Source organism: Chlorocebus sabaeus, chromosome 21 (genome assembly GCF_047675955.1).
Source record: "Chlorocebus sabaeus isolate Y175 chromosome 21, mChlSab1.0.hap1, whole genome shotgun sequence".
Lineage (NCBI taxonomy): Eukaryota > Metazoa > Chordata > Mammalia > Primates > Cercopithecidae > Chlorocebus > Chlorocebus sabaeus.
The window spans coordinates 95,747,238-95,767,654 of NC_132924.1; the positions used below are offsets into that span (position 1 = coordinate 95,747,238).

General features: G+C 35.7%; 1 protein-coding gene across 8 annotated transcripts in view; it reads right to left on the minus strand.

The window, feature by feature from the left end:
* Positions 1-20,417, minus strand: part of CADPS2 (calcium dependent secretion activator 2) — a 560,307-nt gene that overhangs the window by 385,134 nt on the left and 154,756 nt on the right. The window lies entirely within an intron of this gene.

Consider the following 20,417-nt stretch of genomic DNA (forward strand, 5'->3'; position numbering starts at 1 on the left):
ATAGACATGATAGAGTTTTCTCATTTGGACAAAAGCATTTATTGTATTCCCTAGCCTGTTGTATTTAATATTTGCTTTAAAAAAATAAAAAATTAGGAAACAGTCTACTTGTCCCATTCATACAATTCTATTAAAGCATGATTCAGTTCACATCTGAAGAATCTGAAGAGTCCTTATAGGCAGACTTTTTTTCATGTTCAAATGGAGTGAATTCCTGCCTGATTCTATTAACAGTGACAAATTGAAGCCTCATTAACATGAGGCGACAGTTTAACATCATCATATTATAGGTAATTTGTTAAATATGTGATTATTTAACCTTTGGAAGTAGGATTACAAAATAATGTAATTCTGACTTTTTATTTTGCAGATTTTTTGTGGGTGAAGAGTTTAACCTGTAACTATATTTTGCTTCAAAACATATCTCACATCAAAAGGTTCTCTGTATGGTTGAAAGGACCAATTTGAGGAAGTTAGCTAATTCATTCTATTTTTCTCATTATAATATAAAATGCTTAAGGCAATGATAGAACTGCCCTCTCTTCTGCCCTCGTCTTAGAACAAAATAGACCTATAAGAAACAATCATCTATCTCTTAAAAAGTGGTTTTCAAGTTGGGGGCAATTTTGCCTCCCAGGGGACATCTGGCTGTTTCTGGAGACATTTTTTGATTGTGACAATTAGAGAGCATTACTAGCATCTAGTGAGTATACACCAGCGTTGCCACTAAAACATCTGAAAATGCAGACAGTAGCTCCACACAATACGAAATTATGTGGTCCAAAATGTCAATAGTAAGGTTAAGAAACCCTGATCTAATGAAACAGCCTGAAGGGAGAAGCATCCCAAAACTCTCCCATCCCTGATAGGTGGTCAGACATAAATTCTCGACACAGAATAAGCTTTTATAATTGACAATGCCTCCATCAAGGATGATGCCCTCAATGCAACTTAATTTCTCCAGTTTTCCCTGGAATAGAAACAGCAGAGATCTGTACAAGTTACCTATTAGTCCATTAAGTATCATGACAAATTGCATATATTTTATCAGAATGAGCTCTAAGAGTCTTCCTGGAGCAGCATGTGAATGGAGGGGCGGGGGGAGAGAGACAGAGAGAGAGAGAGAGAGAGAGAGAGAGAGAGAGATGATTGAGGCAACTGTAATCTGTTCCTTTTAGATCATTTATTCAATACACGGACATTCTTTATAACAACCAAATATTGAAGAGTTTTTCATTCTGTTGAATTTTGCAGTTAGGTTAAAGAGAACTGAAATATAATACTAGGGATAATATATATTATATATAATAACTTATATATTATATATAATATATGTAATATATTATATAATATGTAATTTATATATTATTTATATATTATATATTATAATTATTATAATTTATATATTATATATATTCAAGGATATATATATTCAAGGAATATATATATGTTTATATATTCCTTTTACACGCAGGCTAAAGGGAACTGAAACATATTACTAGGGTTGGTTCAACTGGTTCAAAAAGCCATTCTACTTATCTCTTGTTAACAGTGAATATATATATACACACACACACACTTAAGAGATAGGTTGTGTGTGTGTGTGTGTATAGTTACATGCTCTTAACAAGAGATAGGTAGAACATATATATATAATATATATGAGCAAGGAATATATATATATAAAAAAACATATATGTGTGTGTGTGTATATATATGTACACACACACACATACACACACACACACATTTTTTTTCCCCAGAAACTTACCAGACTTCCCTCAATGTCCCTTTGGCTAGAATTGCTTCAAAAACCCATGCCTAATGAAATCCTTGGAAACTGGAGTGGAATCATCATGATTATCTTAGGTTAATCACTATTTATCCTGTTGTGGAGAGCTCATTCCCTGGGTGAGCACATGGCCAGAAGAAGGGTGAAGATTTGAATGCTGTGTTACCAAGGGGAAAGACATGAACCAGAAGGTAAGCAGGCAGGCACAATGGCAGTTACAGGCTCTAAATTCCTGAAGTACCCCCAAAGGAATAATACTTAACCATTAACCACAACAAACATGTAATATGCACTGTACACAAGGCACTGACATGAGCCAGAGTCTATGTTAATGGGGACACAACATGGCTCTGACCTTAAGGAGGGCATCATCTAGGCAGAAGAAAAGAGTAATATGCAAGTTGGATGTATATATGTAGGTATCCTATAACTACCAGGCTCCAATTAAATTTTTGAGAAGGTTATAACTATTATTGAGATTAAAAAAATCAACTAACTGACCTCTACCCCTCTGCTATTCTTTGATCTCTATGGGTAAGAGTGCTCACATTTCCAGAAATCTCTACTCCAATAAAGCAAAACAGATAAATACAATCACATTGCACTGCTCAGATAGCATCTTTAAGATGAAATGAAAACCAATAAACTACCTCATAAGTGTCAGTACCCAAGGCTATGATATCATGAGAGATCTCTAGGAATTCACAAAACAAATATTTATTTTGCATTTAGGCTCAAACATTACAACTATGTATGTTTTTTTGCAAGAAATTAAATGAATCATAATGAGATCTGAGGAAGACAGAATACTGACTCTAAAGTACTTCGCTGAGAGCAGCACAAAAGCAAAGAGTGCTAATGATAATATTTTTCTGAAAGCGGAATCTTTACTTTTACAATTTTTAATGTTTTCCAATATATATGTATATAAAAAATCCGCAAGCATCCCCTCTAATTACAGCTAATATATCAGTGGTTAAAAAAAAAAATTCATAGTTTCATGTAACAAAACTAGTTTATATAAAGGCATTTCTGGACTGTAGCAACTATAATTCTAATTTCTGTACTTTTAAAGTAAATTTTGTTGTGTATATTTAATGTGTACAACATGACACTATAAGATACACATATATAGTAAAATGGTTGCTATAATGGAACAAATGAACATATCTGTCATCTCATCTCATATAGTTATCCATTTGTCTTCCTGTTGCAAGTGCTGCTATAATCTACCCATTTAGAAAAAATCCTGATGTAATTCCCTCTACAAAATTAACTATTCTATTAATCTCCTTGAAGGACAGTATTAAATCTTATTCTCATCTTTTTAATACACAGCTTCTAGGACAGTATTTACCACATCATAGGTTCTCAATAAAAGTTGAATTAAATTGATAGTGTCATTATCCTCTGTATTCTATCTGGTAATATTCCTTATGCAAAATTGTATCTACCGAGTTTTATCTTCAGAAGGGTGATCATTTCAGTAACAGTACAGAATAGTTAGAATATGCATAATGAGTTCAACTTGTAACTATTCTATATAAGTACAAACAGAATATGTGTGTGTATATATATATGTGTGTGTGCATATATATTTCCACACATATTGTATTGGGTGTGTATATATATATATCTTCCTTGCTCTTAGCAATCATAAAACTTGATTCCTTAGCCATACCTTAATACAAAGACAAATGAGCATTTGGAATATGATCAAATCCATTTAAACTGTAGTGGGCATAAATAAACATAAATTAAACTCTCTTTTTCATTCATAATTCAAGTCATGGTCTACATAACTTTAACAATAAACTGAAAACAATTTTTTCCCCATTCAGTCTACCAATTTAGAAGATAGAATGGTAATCAACAGAGTAGGAACTCATTATTACTACTCTGGGAAGTACTGGGGGAAAAATTCACATTGTAGTCTTTGCACTAGGAGGGAGAAGGAGGAGATAAATAGTCTTAAGTAAACACAAGATTAAGACAATATTTGGCAGTAGTGTAATTATTATCTTTGAGCTTGGAACAAAATATATCTTCATATTAACGATTTAGACCATATTTTTGTTTGAGGCAGTGGTGAATAGGCAATATACTGAAAAGAGGAAAAATAAACCCAAGCAGATTCCTTTACATCACCACCAGCAATTGTCCTGTTCTCTTAACAGGCTACTCTGCCCCTCTCATTATTAAGGTCCAACGATGAGGACCAAAATGGTTTGGAGGCTGCTTTTGGGACTCCATCATTTCAAGATTGTCCTAAAGCTTAAAACAGACTCTAAATCTTCCTAAGCCACAGTCATTGAAGGTTTACATATGCTTTGCCTTCCTAATACAAGTCCTATGATGGTTAACTCTGAGTGAGTTCCCAGGAGTCAGAAATAACAGGGCAGAGGTGATTAAGCAGATTTTCCCCTTATGTTTTTCCAATTCACAGATCACAAAATCCTTTCTTATTTCTTATATAATTTAATTCCTCCTGTGAAGGAGCAGAGAAAAACAACGACGACAACATGAGTATAGAGTCATCACACTAGCAGAAACAGTGAACAGTGTATTAAAGCACCAGGCCATGTGACAGATGTGTCTGAAATCCAGTTTCAGCTACATGCTAGCCATTTAAGCTGAGACACATTGAGCCTCAGCTTTCTCATCTGTAGTCTGGAAAAGTAAAGTTGGCCATGGTGAGTGTTGGATGACATATTTCACATCTGTTTGTAAATCGTCAAGCACACTGCTAGCTTAGCTTGGGAGGTATTCAATAAATGGGCCTTCCTTCCTATTCTCAATCCTGAAAAACCTTTTTCTTCCCTTTTCCACCTAATAACATTCCCATCATCTTTACAAACCCATCTCAATCTCCCATTTGTGATCTTCCTAGCCAAAACCACCTGTTCCTATGACATATTATTTTTGTACCTATTTGTCAGTCATTTAATTTTGCCTTATATTATATATAATTAGATGCATATGTGTCTGTGTATACTTTCACTTGGTTTAGAGTATCTTGTGAGCAGTGGTCTTATCTGCTTCATTTTTTAAAAATCCTGTTTTATCCCTCCTGTCCCTACACTAGCACAATAAAACTTGTTCAAGGTCCCTGACAAAATGTTTGACTTTTCAAGTACTTTCTCTTCAAAATATTAAGACATATCTGCAGCTTTTACAATCTATGCTTTATACAACTACTCATTTTTTTAAAAAAAGAGAACAGGCAATGATTTGACAAGTCTTCCCTCAGTTAAGAATTACATTGACAACAGTTGTCCAGAAAAAGGCTTATTTAATATCACAGGATCAGAGGCCATCTGTCTTACATTTTCTCTCCAAAAGTCAAGAATAAATTTCATCCACATCTCTGTATCTGAAAAATGGACTAAATATGGAATAATACACAGTCATAAAGTAATAACCATTTCTAACATATAAGCAGCAGCCTTTACAGGGATAAAAATTCTGCTTTAATTATTTTTATGTAAATGAATATATAGTTATATCTCTCAAGATATTTAAATATAGATATATATCTATATATCAAGTCATGAGCCCCAAATAGTCATTATCAGGAGAAAACTATACCAATTATGTATACCTTGGTACCTCAGAGAAAACTCTAACATTACATCAGGAGTAATACTTAAATAAAAAATTTCTAATTGCAACCAACTTTTTCTCCAATCCATAATGTCTTCTATTTCTACCCCAAGTGATAGTTGAATCCTGCAGTCCCCACAAAGCTTCCCTGATTAATTCAGTCCAATGTGAGTTCTTTCTCCTATGAACTGTCACAATATATGTTTTACACTTTTTTTTTTTTTGAGACAGAGTCTCTCTCTGTCACCCAGGATGGAGTGCAGTGGCACTATCCTGGCTCACTGCAACCTCTTCCTCCAGGGCTCAAGCGATTCTCCTGCCTCAGTCCCCTGAATAGCTGGGATTACAGGCACATGCCACCACATTCTGCTAACTTTTGTATTTTTAGTAGAGACGGGGATTCACCATGTTGGTCAGGCTGGTCTCGAACTCCTGATCTTGTGATCCACCTGCCTTGGCCTCCCAAAGTGCTGGGATTATAGGCGTGAGCCACCACGCCCAGCCATGTTTTTTCGTTTTTGTATTTTAACATATTTTGCAGTTAAAACAGTACATACAGCATACATGTGCATTTTTAAAGTAAAAAAACTACTCCTGTATCTTTTAAGCAATAAGTACTATTTTCTTCATTCCCTACATCCTTTCTTAGGAAATTATTTCTATACTACCTTGTGATATTTTTCTTCTAGTGTTGAAAACAATGTTACTTGTTTCCCCTCTTACAAAGGCTGTTGTCTTTACCTCTCAAATTGTAAGATTTTTCAGGGTAGGACTTCACTATGCTCCTTCATCTTCCTACAGGACTTAGTGCACTGATTTGTAAAAAATCAATTTCTTATTTGATTTGATGAAACAAAGGTGCTTCTCTGGCATGACTAAGGACCTGCCATGTCCTACTGTTTTTCATATTCCCTCTAGAAGTACAATCTAAGAACCATCTATTCCAAATGTCTACATTATTATTTCGTTCATTCAAATATTTATCAAGATCCTACTATGTGCATAGTACTAATAAGTGCACACAATTTTAGGGCTACAGCAGTGATTAAAAAGGAACAATTTCCTATCCTAATGACTCTTTTGTGTACCCAGGGATTCAAAGAGGAGGTCATGGTTGTTGTATTTTATCCAAGAAACTGACCTTCTGATATGATAATATGCTAAATAAGGTATGAAGGAAGGACCAGAGAAGCACAGTATCTTAGTCTGTTTGGGCTGTTATAATAAATTACCATAAACTGAGTAGCTTATAAGCAATAGGAATTTATTTTTGCACAGTACTGGAGGCCAAAAGTCCATGATTAAGGCAGATTTAGTGTCTCATGATGGCTTGCTTTCTGGTTAATAGCAAGCACCTTTTCGCTGTGTTCATTGTGGAAAGAGTAAGGGGGTCTCTCTCAGGCCTCTTTTATAAGAATACTAATTCTACTCATGAGGGCTCTGCTCCCATGAGCTAATCACCTCCCAAAGTCCCCACCTCCTAACACCATCACCCTGGGGATTAAGATTTCAACGTCTCAAGGGGAACACAAACATTCAAATTACGGCACACAGAAAAATAAATCCTGCCCTCAAGGTAGGACAGTTTAATCATTGCATAGTTCTGATACCCTAAGGTATCACTTTCCCTTGGATATTTCATGCAATGAAAAATAAAGCAGCCCATACAGCATATCTGTTCTCAAAGTTTCCTTCATTCAGATCTCATGGAGCTTTAAAATTTTATATTTAAAAACAAAGCTGGCTGGGCGTGGTGGCTCAAGCCTGTAATCCCAGCACTTTGGGAGGCCGAGATGGGCGGATCACGAGGTCGGGAGATCGAGACCATCCTGGCTAACACGGTGAAACCCCGTCTCTACTAAAAAATACAAAAAAATTAGCTGGGCGAGGTGGCGGGCCCCTGTAGTCCCAGCTACTCAGGAGGCTGAGGCAGGAGAATGGCATGAACCCGGGAGGCGGAGCTTGCAGTGAGCTGAGATCCGGCCACTGCACTCCAGCCTGGGCTACAGAGCCAGACTCCATCTCAAAAGAAAAAAAAAAAAAAAAAAAAAGCTTTGTTGTATATAATAATTTTCATAGTCTTAAGTCTCGTTAGTTTTACCAGGAATAGCAATTGTTGAATTTTGCAAGTTTAATTAATTCTTAAGCCAGACTGCCTGAGTTTAAATCCTGTACCTACACTAGCTCTACAATTTAGGCAAGTTATCTAAACTCATGTGCCTTAGTTTCCTTACCTGTAAAACAGAGATAACAATAGTACCAAATTTTTAGGACTCCCATGAGGATTAAAAGAAACAATGCACAGTCTTTAAAGCACTTAGAATACTACTTGGCTCATACACAAACTGATGTGTGTTCACTGCCAGCACCCATCATTATATTTAAATCATTGTCTTATTCATCCAATTTACTAAAGATGATGCCAAGATCTGTAATGGTTTTTTTTTTCCAATCTTATAATTGTAAGGAAGTTTCTATTTTGACATAAAATATTGGTATCACTTTTCCATATATAACATACATTCTTGAAGACAAGTGATGTCTCTACACAAATACCTATTAGCACCTCCAGCTAAGCAGCTAATATTTGAATGCACATTAGGGACAAAATATTTCATGATTCATAGAGGATGCATGAAAACAGTGATAGAACTTACAATGCATTTTATAGTTATAATGTACAGGCCAACTTTAAAAGATAAAAAGGTCTTTTTAGTTCCCTCACATCCATAGACCACCCATAAGAACAAAAGTAAAACAAAGAAGTAAAGCTTTTCATTGGATCTGCTGGCACAATATTTTTCAATATGTTGACAAAGAGCCTGATTTCACCAACTAATTATTACATTCATAATCCATGTCAAACTTCAAGAAGAACATTCATGTCACCAATTATTCAAATTTAGTTTGAGATTTAGGGAAAAGAGGAGGTTATCATGAGAGAAAGCAAGTGTTTGTATAATCCACTCAAACAACTAGTTCTAGCAAGACCTAGCAGTAAATTACTATTGTTCTAGTTAGTTTCTATTTAATTGGCAAGGTTATACTAACAGATTACTCAGGTGGAAAAAGTAAATGATTGATATTCCATATAAATCGATAAGCAAAATGACATGGTTAACCTGAAAATACATGTGAGTAGCAGTCTATACCTACAAGAATATAAAGTGGACATAGTATTCACTGTTTTTATCAAATCTACAACTTTCAGATTGTTTCTAGTTGTCTTTGGTATTTAGCTTGATTTCCTATGTCTCATTTTACTTTTCCATTTTAAAATCTTTGGTAAACAACTTCTTTTAATGCTTTACTATCATTTTTTTTTTAAAAAAAAAAGAACAATAAGTAGGGCTATGGGTAAAACAGTTACAAAAAGAATCCATAGTCAAGTGGAAAGATGGAGGAACCAAACATTTGCTTTTTGCATGTTAATTTCTTACGAAAACACATACCTACAAGATGGGCTATGAAGGGTAAGGAATAAATCTTCAAGAGGGCTAGCACAAGATCCATTGCCACACATAGCAATAAGTCTATTTACTCACAAGGTGTTTCGTATAGTGTTCTTACAAACTGCACTAGCTAATATTTCAAGTATATTATTTATAATCTGTTGAATAATAGAAACTTACAGTAATAAGTTCCAATTTGAGTCTTTACTTAACACTTGGTGTTTAGCACTCTATGTCTTATTTAAAATTCACAACACTGCAATGAAGCAGATACTATCAGAATCTCATTTTATTAACGAGAAAACAGAAACCAAGCATGTAATTGGTTAGGTGGATGAACCACTGGAAGGCATCTCCCCTAGAGTTTCTAGAGGGAGTTCAGCCCTACTGACACCTTGACTACAGACTTCTGGCCTCCACAACTGTGAGAGAATAAATTTCTATTGTTTTAAGCAATTCTGTTTATGGCAATTTGATACAGCAACTACATGAAATGAATAGAGCTTATTGGTCATTTAAGTTTCCTGTTCTTTGACTTGTTATTCATATCCCTTACTTATATTGTTCAGGGATTGTCTGAGTTGTCATACTGATATACAGGAGTTCTGTACATACCTTAGATTTTAAGCCTCTGTTGACTATAAGCACTGTAATATCCTTCTCAGTCTTTGGCAGTCAATGTCCCTAGTTAGGATTGGTTAGGCCTCAGAACCCTATCTCCTAGGTAAGGTTTCTCCTTCCAGAACCCAGACAGCAAAGTGGTGACTTGGACAAGACACATGAATCCATGATTGGCTCTTCTGTAACCCCCACAGGATTTCCGTTGTCTCGTAATTTAAAAGTAGCAAATATTATTCTGCCTATGCCTTAAAAACAGGAAAAGATTCTGTCTTCTATACACAGTCCAAACAGAGGTCATTCTGCTTTGAATAAGGTCTTAAGTATACAGGTCTGCCTCTAAAATGAGAGCTGCTTTCCTATGGACAAAGACAGTTTCACTCATCTTCCATGGTCAAAATTCTCCCTAACACAAGGCTTAAAACCTCTCAACACAATGCATTGCGAAGAAAAAAAAGCCAGTTGTACAAGTACAAAAACCAACCACAGTGCAAAACTCCAAAGTAAAAACCCCACATGGTCTGCTCCTAGTAAGGTACTACCAAAGCTTAAAGTCATCCACCCTGATCCTAACAGAACCATAAATGACATGATTTTGCTCCTCTACATTTTACTAAGAGCTGTAATCTTCTATCTACAATTCATTATGAAAACTCTAAAAATATTTTTCCCCATAAGGATGCAGCAAATTCATTGGGGGAGGGGAAAAACCTGATATCGCAAAATTGCTAAAAGAATACATTTCAAATTCTCTCATGACAAAAAAAAGTATGTGAGGTGATAAATATGTTACTTAGCTTGATTTACTTATTCCATATTGTATACATGTCATAACATCACATTATATACCATAAACATATACAATTATAATTTGTCAAGTAAAAATATTAATTTAAAAAAACTGATCTGAAGTAATGGAAGTCTACGCATTCATTCAGTATGATTATTCATATATGTTGCTACAGAAACATGTTTTACGAAAAAAAGCCTGCCTTGGACCTTACTGGGGTACTATCTAATATGTGGCATATGTACTATGCTACATTTCTGATATCTAAAACAATGGTCCACCCTGCATAGGGCAGGCCCACCCCCTTCTGCTACTATCACTGCCAAAAAGACAGGAAAATACAACCCATATCTCTACTCCCAGACAAAATCCCTTGCAAAGTTAACAGCCTAAAAGAGCAGGGGTAAGGGAACTCCCAGTCAGCAGAAAGTTCCACATAGAAGGGCAGGCATTTGGTTTTCTGTCCTTCGTAGGGTAGGGAAAGAGGGGAGGGATAGCATTAGGAGCTATACCTAATGTAAATGACGAGTTAATGAGTGCAGCACACCAACATGGCACATATATACATATGAAACAAATCTGCACATTGTACACATGTACCCTAGAACTTAAAGTATAATATAAATAAATAAATAAATAAATAAATAAATAAATAAATAAATAAAAAGAAAGGCAGGCACGCCAGGCTTCTCCTTCCAACCTCATCTACCAGGTAAATCACGAGGAGGGAGTCAAAGGTAGAGTGCAACCAAGGGGCACTGACTTTGCTAATATGGTGGTTCTTGGGAAGGGTGGGGAATGGAGGGAGGCCCAGAAAGGGAAACATTGATTTATAAACAAGAAAGAAGAATCCAAAGGAAATAATGGGGTTTTGTCCCTACTTGGAATGTGAACATGACTTTTTCTACTAGAACACAAAATAAAATTGCAAATGTTGACAAACTCTGTAATGTGGTATCATTTCTGATTTTCAATATCCCAACAAAATTTGCCACTTAGAACTTTATAATGAGCTAAATGGCAAAACAAAGACTCCCTTTGTTGTGTGAATACTTCCTATTTTTTACATTCATACTTTTGAACTCAGGATCCTTTTTATTCTACAGCTTATTTTCAACATACTTGTCTTTATCTTTCACTTGTTGTAATTGTGAGTTAATTTTTCAAACAGGCTTGTCAAAACCCAATTAAGAAGTTATCTCCTCTTCCCAATTTGGTCCCACAAAGCAAGTAAAGATGACAAATATTTAGTAGCAATGCCTGAGTAGTCTGGCAACTTCAAAGATGTGTAAATTGAGGGTAAAAACACATAAAAACTAGACTGCAAATAATTATTGCTATATTTTTCAAATACTTTTAGAATAGGTAAGAATATTAAACTGATAAGACCACATAAAAATGTTTACAAAAATTATAAGACACTTATGACATAACTTACAAATGATACTGGTAAAATTTTTCTATGTGGAAGTTATGTTGGAACTGAAAGGGTAATAACTAACTTTCATACCCAGATGTAAATACTAATGAAGTCGTTTCAAGATTCAGGAGAGTAAACAACACTCTAATATAGAAAATCTTCTTATAAAACCTGCAGCAACTGAAATCTTTCCATCCTTTTCACCATTTAGCTAAAGGGTCTTAAATTTATAAATGCCCCTTGGTGAGGGCATAATCATTTTCGCTGTGTAGAAAAATTCCTGGGCAAAAAAAATATTGAAACACAACTCAATTATCCTAGCACAAGAGCAGTATATCCCACATTCTTTTTTATTTGTTTGAAGACAACGCCTTGCTCTATCACCTAGGTTGGAGTACAGTGGCACAATCATAGGCCACTGCAACCTTAACTACCTGAGTTCAAGTGATCCTGTGCTTCAGCTTCCCGAGTTGCTGGTACTACAGGTGCATACCACCACACTCAGCAATTTATTATTATTATTTTTTATTTTTTGTAGAGACAAAGTCTCTCTATGTTGCCCAGACTGGTCTGGAACTCCTGGACTCAAAGCAATCCTCATTCCTCAGCCTCCTAAAATGTTGGGATTACAGGCATAAGCCACCACGCCTGGCCCCCTCATTCTTTAGTTTAAAAAAACACATTTAGAGTTTACTAAGCTAGAAGCTTTATATATATAGCTTATGTGATTGCCATTATACAATTCAACCATTACATCTTAATTTGACTACTCAAAGAACTGCTTGTCAGCATTCTCCATTATATTCCTATATATCCAGAAATTTCTTGACATGGAAAAATGACAAGAAGGGGGAAAAGGATGTGGGAGGGGCAAAAGGAAAGCAGGTGAGCTGGGGAGAGAGGGAAAAAGGAGGTAGGAGAGAACTAGAAAGAGGGAGGAAGAAAGATGGTGAGGCTTAGGGAAAGCAGCCTATAGGATATTGCCAGTGAGCTCAGTCTTATAGGACAGAAAGAGTTCTCCAGGTAGATAAGGGGAACCATGGCCTTCTAAACAGGGAAGAGAATAATAAGTAGCAAGTTGTATATGGCATATACAGTAACCACAGATTTTTCTCCATTGCTAGCAGTCTAGTGAGTGTAACAAAGTTTAGTGAAATGAGGATACAAGAGTTGGCAGTGAACTGATCAAATGAGGCCATGTTAAGGCTTTTATAATCCAAGCATTACAACACAACACTTAAAGACAGAACCCAACGCTGTGGTCAAGCTGAAACACTGACCACCAACTACCCCTTAGAGGACCATATTATGAGCTCAAGACTCTAATCATAAGCTGGTATCAGATAACAGAGAACAGATATAATGGAGTAAATCTGCTTCTTAGAAAGAATCTTCCCAACAATCAATAGTCATGGTGGACTCTATCCTGCTTTCTCCTCCAACATGGCTTCTGTAGAACCTGCTGCATTTATGATAATTTCTTGCTACCTACTGTTTTGATAATAAAACTTTTAAGGACTGACATCCTATGCCATAAATGTATACAATTTTGAGGAACTGAGTAAAGGAAAAGTCACAGTGTAAGTCCCTGTACATCATATAGACACAGCTCCCTTTGAATTCTCATCGGAGGCATGGACAAGCCAGGGTCGTTGAGTGTAGAAGGGAGCCATGGGCATCAGTCACTGCAGAGGGCCCTGAGGGGTGGGGCAGCTTGACTGGTGCCAAGAGCTCTGCAAAAAGGGGGAAGGAGAACTGAGGAAAGGAAGAAAGTGAGGGGAAGAAGGGGTGGGAAAGAGAGGGAACTAGCGGCTTCATGCATGAGGAGACCAAGTTGGAAGTCCCCATCACAGCCCTTCCTCCCTGCTTTGAACTTGTTCAAATCATCCACTTCTCTGACTATCTGACTATCCCCCTATCCTTCTGTTAAAGAAGGCAGGGGGCCAAGTTCACACCAGAGCTGCCAACTTAGTGCATTGGCATGTGCAATGATGCCAGTTTAAAAAACAAAGGCATCCTGGGCAGAAAGACAGAGAGAAAAGGCTGGTCTCCACTTTCCTTCCTAACATGCATGAGCAGAGGTTAAGTGTATTTAATACCTTTACTCTTGAAGGGCCCTTCACATCCAACTACAATCACTGACAACAACTTCTGTCCATGGTACACCATCAAATGTGCATATAAGTTTATTAGGAAAGTAGAAAATCAGAATGGCAATTAAATTCTATGTGATATAATAATTTTTAGAACAGAAAACTCAATAATCAAGCTAAAATCTCAGCAGTATATAAAGAATTGAATATATTCCAAGGTGACTGAAAAAATTCATGACTGAAAAAAGGAAATAATATCATTTATGGCTTTATCAAAATCTTGCACAGATTAAAGGTCATTTAGGAAAGAAAAACTACCTCTGCAATCATTTGTTGTAACTTAGAAAATACAAGCTCATATAAACCATCTCAAAGAAGAAAGAACTTGCTCAAAAAAAGAGTTCTTGGGATGGAAACTCTAATTATTAAAATAATATTTCCTAAACATTATGCTTGAATTAAATACTGCAGTCTCCTCCTAACTCTGGAGCACTGGACTATTTCAATTCCAAATAATCAGTGAATACTTGAAAGCTGGTTGAGTAGAAATAAATAAAATAGGATTGTCATACTAAAGGTGTCAATCAGACCTAATGAGTCATTCTAGAGTTAACCATTTTAAAGACAGTAAATATATGCCATAATAAAACCACAATACCATTAAATTACACTTTTAGTTATAATTTCTAGATATAATTTGAGAGGACACACAAAACATATCCGAATAAAATTAAAAACACACGAAAACAGTATTAATGCTGTTGTAATTGTATATTCTTAAACATACCTTGACAGTAAATAAGATTTCAGGTACTGTGAAAGTATAAAAGAGAACTTCATAGAGATGTATGTATATATACACATATATATGTATGTAGATGTATCTACATATACACGTAGATATATGTGTGTATATATGTATACACATGTGTGTACGTATATACATATATACGTACACACATATCTACATGTATATGTAGATATACACACATGTGTATATATGTACACATATGTATATGTACACACATATGTATGTATATATGTATGTGTATATACACACGTGTGTATATGTATACATATGCACATATATATGTATACACAGAGAGAGAGAGAGTGAAACCTTGGGGTCTTTTAATATACCCCTAAAAAGAATATACCTGCTATAATATTCCTAAAAGTGAATCACCCAGTTTCAGATTGAAAACTGAATGTTCATAAGATTACTGCCACACATAGCACCACCGATGACAGATAACAAGCAGAATTGATTATTGCTGTTTTGAATATTATTAAATTTATTGATATAAAGCTGGGGTTTATTTTTTTGTACATCAAAAATGGCCAAATATTGGCAGTTTCATATGGTTTAACAAACAAGCTATCATTTGAAATATACGTGCCAGGCATTGTATTAATTATGTTAACATGCTTAATCTTAATTTTCACAGCTTCATGAGAAATTCGTGTATCAATTTCTGTGTGCATAATATTTTCATTCTGAGGTGGGCATCATCACATTCAAGTCCTCTAGATTTGCTCAACACCAAAAGGAAAACTTAAAAATCAGTACCCCACTCCGAGCTGGTAAAGCTGGCCAGGACAATCCTAATAATTAATTACTGCTTATAAATATGTCTCTCCTAGTAGACTGTGGGCTCATGGAAGTCAGGAACCTTGCCTTGTTCATCTTTTTTTTTCCAGGGCATATGGCAATACCTGACTAGCACTTAAAAAAAAGTTCATTTAATTATTTAATCAGATAGATTGATTGCTTAGTGTCTACTATATGTTCAGTGCCGTATAAGCCATGGTATCCTGCTCTGACGCAGCTTATAGTTATCAGAAAGTAGCACACATGATAATATAAATTAAGTGCTGAATTGTGCAAAACCATGGCAGATACTTGTGGGAAAGCAATGCTGTAGGTAATAATAGTAATAGCAGCTCACATTTAGCTCAGGCAGTGTACTTAGCAATTTAACTTCATTAACTGATTTAATCATCAACCATCCTGGGAGGCAAGTACATTATTATCTCCATTTCACAGATGAATAAACTCAAGTACAGGAAGGTTACATAAACTCCATCACTCACACAGATCTGGAAGTCCAATCCAGATAGAACAAAACTCCCAATGGTTTTTCACCTGTTTTTTTTTTTTTTTTTTCCATGTTTTTAAATTCTATTTCCTCTGTGCTGAAGCCTCCACAAGTCCTGTAAGTCAGTGATTTCTAAACATTTTAAAATCATGAACCTTTCGGCAATCTGTTGAAGCCTAGTGATTATGATCTCTTCTCAGGATTATGCTTTTAAACGCATAAAAATAAGTCCATAGGATTACAGAGAAAAGCAGTTATAATGAAATACAATTATAAAATTATTTTAATAAACAAGTTTGTGCTATAGTAATATGTGTTTCTATGACTCATTAACAAACTGTAAAAAGGGATTTAAGAGTAACGTAGTTTCAGTGTAGTTCATGAACACAAACATATTTTGAGAGAGCTGCAGTGGAATGTAATGTGATATGAAAATTTATGTGTTTCTTTTGGTGATAATGACAGGCACTGCTAGTACTACTGTAGTTTATTGTTTAAGTCATAATATAAGAGAATGCTATATCTCAGAGGTTAGTGAATATAAGGATCTAATGTTTTCCCATCCTAGTTCACAGACCCCCTGAATTCCATCCAGATTAAAAATCCCTGTTTGTAAACTGCAACTCATCCATTTTACTGTGAAAACATCTCATATATATATATACACACACACACACACACACACACACACACATAGGAGTGTGTGTGTGTGTGTGTGTGGATGTGGATGGATGGATGGATCAACGGATAGGTAGGTAGGTAGATAGATAGATAGATAGATAGATAGATAGATAGATAGATATAGACTGATTAAGGGGGTATAAGTGTAGTTGTGTTATATCATGGATATAGTGCATGAATCTGGGCTTTTAGTGTACCCATCACCCAAATAGTGTACATGTACCCAATAGGTAGTATTTCATCCCTCACTTCCCTCCCCCATCCTCTCATCTTTTGAGAAATGCAAATTAAAACCACAATGAGACAGCATCTTACACCAGTCAGAATGGCTTATTACTAAAAAGTCAAAAAATGGCAGACACAGTGGTTCATGCCTATAATCCCAGCCCTTTGGGAGGCTGAGGCAGAAAGATGACTTGATCCCAGGAGTTTCAGGCTGCAGTGAGCTTTGATCACAGCACTGTACTCCAGTCTAGGCCACAGAGAGACCATGGTCTTGCTTCACATGTTGGTTACGAATGCTGGGAATGTGCCCTAATCCACACTGAAAAGAGGAAGTACTTAAGAGAAAGGTAGAACCAATATGCCCTGGAGGATGCCTGCATGATACCGCACAGATAGCAGATACCTATTTATAGGATAAATTCATACACATTTTACATCATCCCTGCGTCCCTAAAAAGAGTTGGTATCTCCTAAACAGCTTGAATTTTTTTTTCAAATAGTGTTTATTCAAGACACTAAATTTTAACTTACCAGCTTAACCACTCTAAATAAAACTCCCATTCACCAATCTGGATTCAGATGCAAAAGAATGCTTTTCCCAACGATCTTATGAAAATAAGATTCTCCATACTGTCTTAGAGAAACAGTCAATGACAAAAATGAATATTTTTGACAACTGTAAGGGGGACTATGTCTTTAGTATGTTTTATGTTGTGTCAAATGAAAATTATCCTTCTGATAAGTACTTTGATAGTAATCAATATAAAATTAAATTTTATAAACAAAACCAATAGTGTACTAGAAAACAGATGATCAATGACTATCTTAGCTAGTCACAGGCTTGCGTATGTTACTTGTTTAATACTCTATGCTTTCCAAAACTTTAATCTATCCATTTTTATGACAATGAAAGAGAAAAGCTTTAAATATGTCAAGGTGAAGCCAGTCCCCACTGTGACTGTGCTAACACAGGTACATGTGTTTTCTCTCAAGATCTCTCCCTGAAGCCAAAGAAAAGAGAAAAAGCTTTAAAAATAGAAGCTTAAAGATAAAAAGAACTATTGAGTAAATCTGACAGAGGATTAGCAGAGGACATGAACGAAACTGACTTAAGAGTAACATTTGAGCAAGCATAAAACTTACGATGCTTTCAGGGTCATAGAGTCAGGGAAATTGGATTATTTACTCTTAGAAACTGTTTTTAAAAAGAACATAAAAGAAAATTGTAACTCTAAAATTAGGAAGAGCTTCCTGATACAAAAAAAAAAAAAAAAACTATCCACATATAAGATAGAGATTGCTTAATGAGGTGCATAACTATAGGTGTTCAAAGAAACATTACTTAACCTTAAGCTGACAAGATAAATAAACGAAAATGAATAAAACTAAATAACTTCCTGAGGAAAGGCATTTAAAGTTAAAGAGCATTTCCCTGATTAATGAAGGAGTAATCCTGTAAAATGGAATCTGTGATCAAATGGACTTCCCCATCAGAAAGCTGCAGCAGTGCCATGGCTCAGAATTCCTCTAAGTACTAACTTGGCATTTTTCCCTCATGAAAGATAAGGCTTTGCTGATGCTGGATTTAGTTAAAGAACCAAGGGTATCAGAGAGCCTGATAAACAAATGTGCCCTTCAAAGGATTATAAATAGGTATGAGCATAAATTCTTTCTGAATTGTGGTGCCAGTTTAAAGTATTAAGACTATGGCACAGCACAAACATAAGCATCTCAGATCTGTCAAGGTCCTGTCTTTGCAACATGTTAGCTCTAAACTGAGCACCCTTTCCTTGGGCCTGGGAATTAGGGAATGCTACACTGAAGTAAACTGCATGTGCTTCTTTCTGTTCTTGGTGGCTGCCTAGCTTGGGCTAAATGCCTAGGCCATTGGAGAAATTGAGAATTTACACCAGGTTTACTTACCCACAGCCCACCTATATAGATGCACTATCCTTTTATAAGAATATAGAAGCAGAAGAAAAGAGAAGAATGAAGAGTTAACAGAGAGAAGTCTAGCCCTGCCCTCCGCAACAAATTTGCTAGGTAGTCATGCAAAATTGACACTCTCAGTTTCACCTAAAAAATGCATGAAGAGAGAGGAAGAAAATGCTCAAACAAGATGATTTCCTCAGCTATCTTCAAGCAACAAAATTCTATAATCCATGCATTATCCAGTCTTCATAACAAAATGGTTGCCATCAAGAATGTAGGCAACTGTACAGAACACACTCACAGGTAGCAGAAACCCAGATATTGTATACAGCAATAAGAATCTCAGACATGAAAACACGGTGTGCAAATTCTTACACAACGTGTAATTTAAAATGTCATCCTTAGAATATAAAAAAAAATGACGTGAAATACAATGGTTAATATCAAAAATAGCAAATGCAATGTGATCTGCAGAGCTCAGTGCAAATTTAGAACATCACTTCTCATTATTGGTTATGGATTTCACCTGTGAATGTGTTGACTTTTTTTTTTTTTTATTTCCTCTTGCCACAGGCTGCCAATCTTGGTTTACTTAGCGATCAGGCCTTTTCCAGGGCATTATTGCAAAGTTTAAAAGGTATTTCGACAGGTCAAACATCCCTTGAAGTATGAAAAGTAAATTTTTCTATTCCAAAATAAAATGACAAAAATTTTTCATCAAAATATTTAAATACCAATCTTCCCAGCTCCTCTCTCTCTCTAAGCTTACAAACATAAGACCAAGCAACGCAGTATACATTATCAAGGCTAAAACAGTGAGGTAATTACATAAAATTTAAAAAGCCTGGGTGGAGTGCAGTGGTTCACACCTGTAATCCCAGCACTTTCGGAGACCAAAGTGGGTGGATCACGAGGTCAGGAGATCGAGACCATCCTGGCTAACATGGTGAAACCCCATCACTACTAAAAATACAAAGAACCCCATCTCTACTAAAACTACAAAAAAAATTAGCTGGGCATGGTGACGGGTGCCTGTAGTCCCAGCTACTCAGAAGGCTGAGGCAGAAGAATGGTGTGAACCCAGAAGGCGGAGCTGGCATTGAGCCAAGATCATACCACTGCACTTCAGTCTGGGCAACAGAGTGAGACTCCATCTCAAAAAATAAAAAAAATAAATAAAAATAACAACAACAACAACAACAAAGCCTGAAAAGGCTCTTAGTTTTTACAAAGAAACCAATAAACAACTGCAATTATTTTTAAGTAAATATGAAGAGTTGAGGTATAATGTTAGGGGATGAAGAGAGATAAATGAAATGATGCCAACCTGACAGCTGCTGGTGGACAATTGGAGCAGATATTCCCAAATTCCTTGGGAAGAAGCTAACTTCTGAAGTCAAGTTCCTTGGTATTCTAGACTAGGAAGTAAGAGTGCCTATAAAGATTCAAAAACAATGACCTGAAGATTTGTCCTGAAAGTAAAGTATCAAGTCATGCTCCTTTACTTGTTCTTTACATTTTTGGGGACTGTAAGAATAGCCAGGATAAAGAAAAGGAGAAATACAAAGAAACAAATTAACATTCAGACACTTGTGCAACTAGAGGGAGCTTTGTTTTTTCAATTTTATTTATTTTAAATTTATCTTTTGATCCATTATATTTGTACACATTCATGGGGCACTTGCGATATTCTCTTATAGGCATAAGGTAAC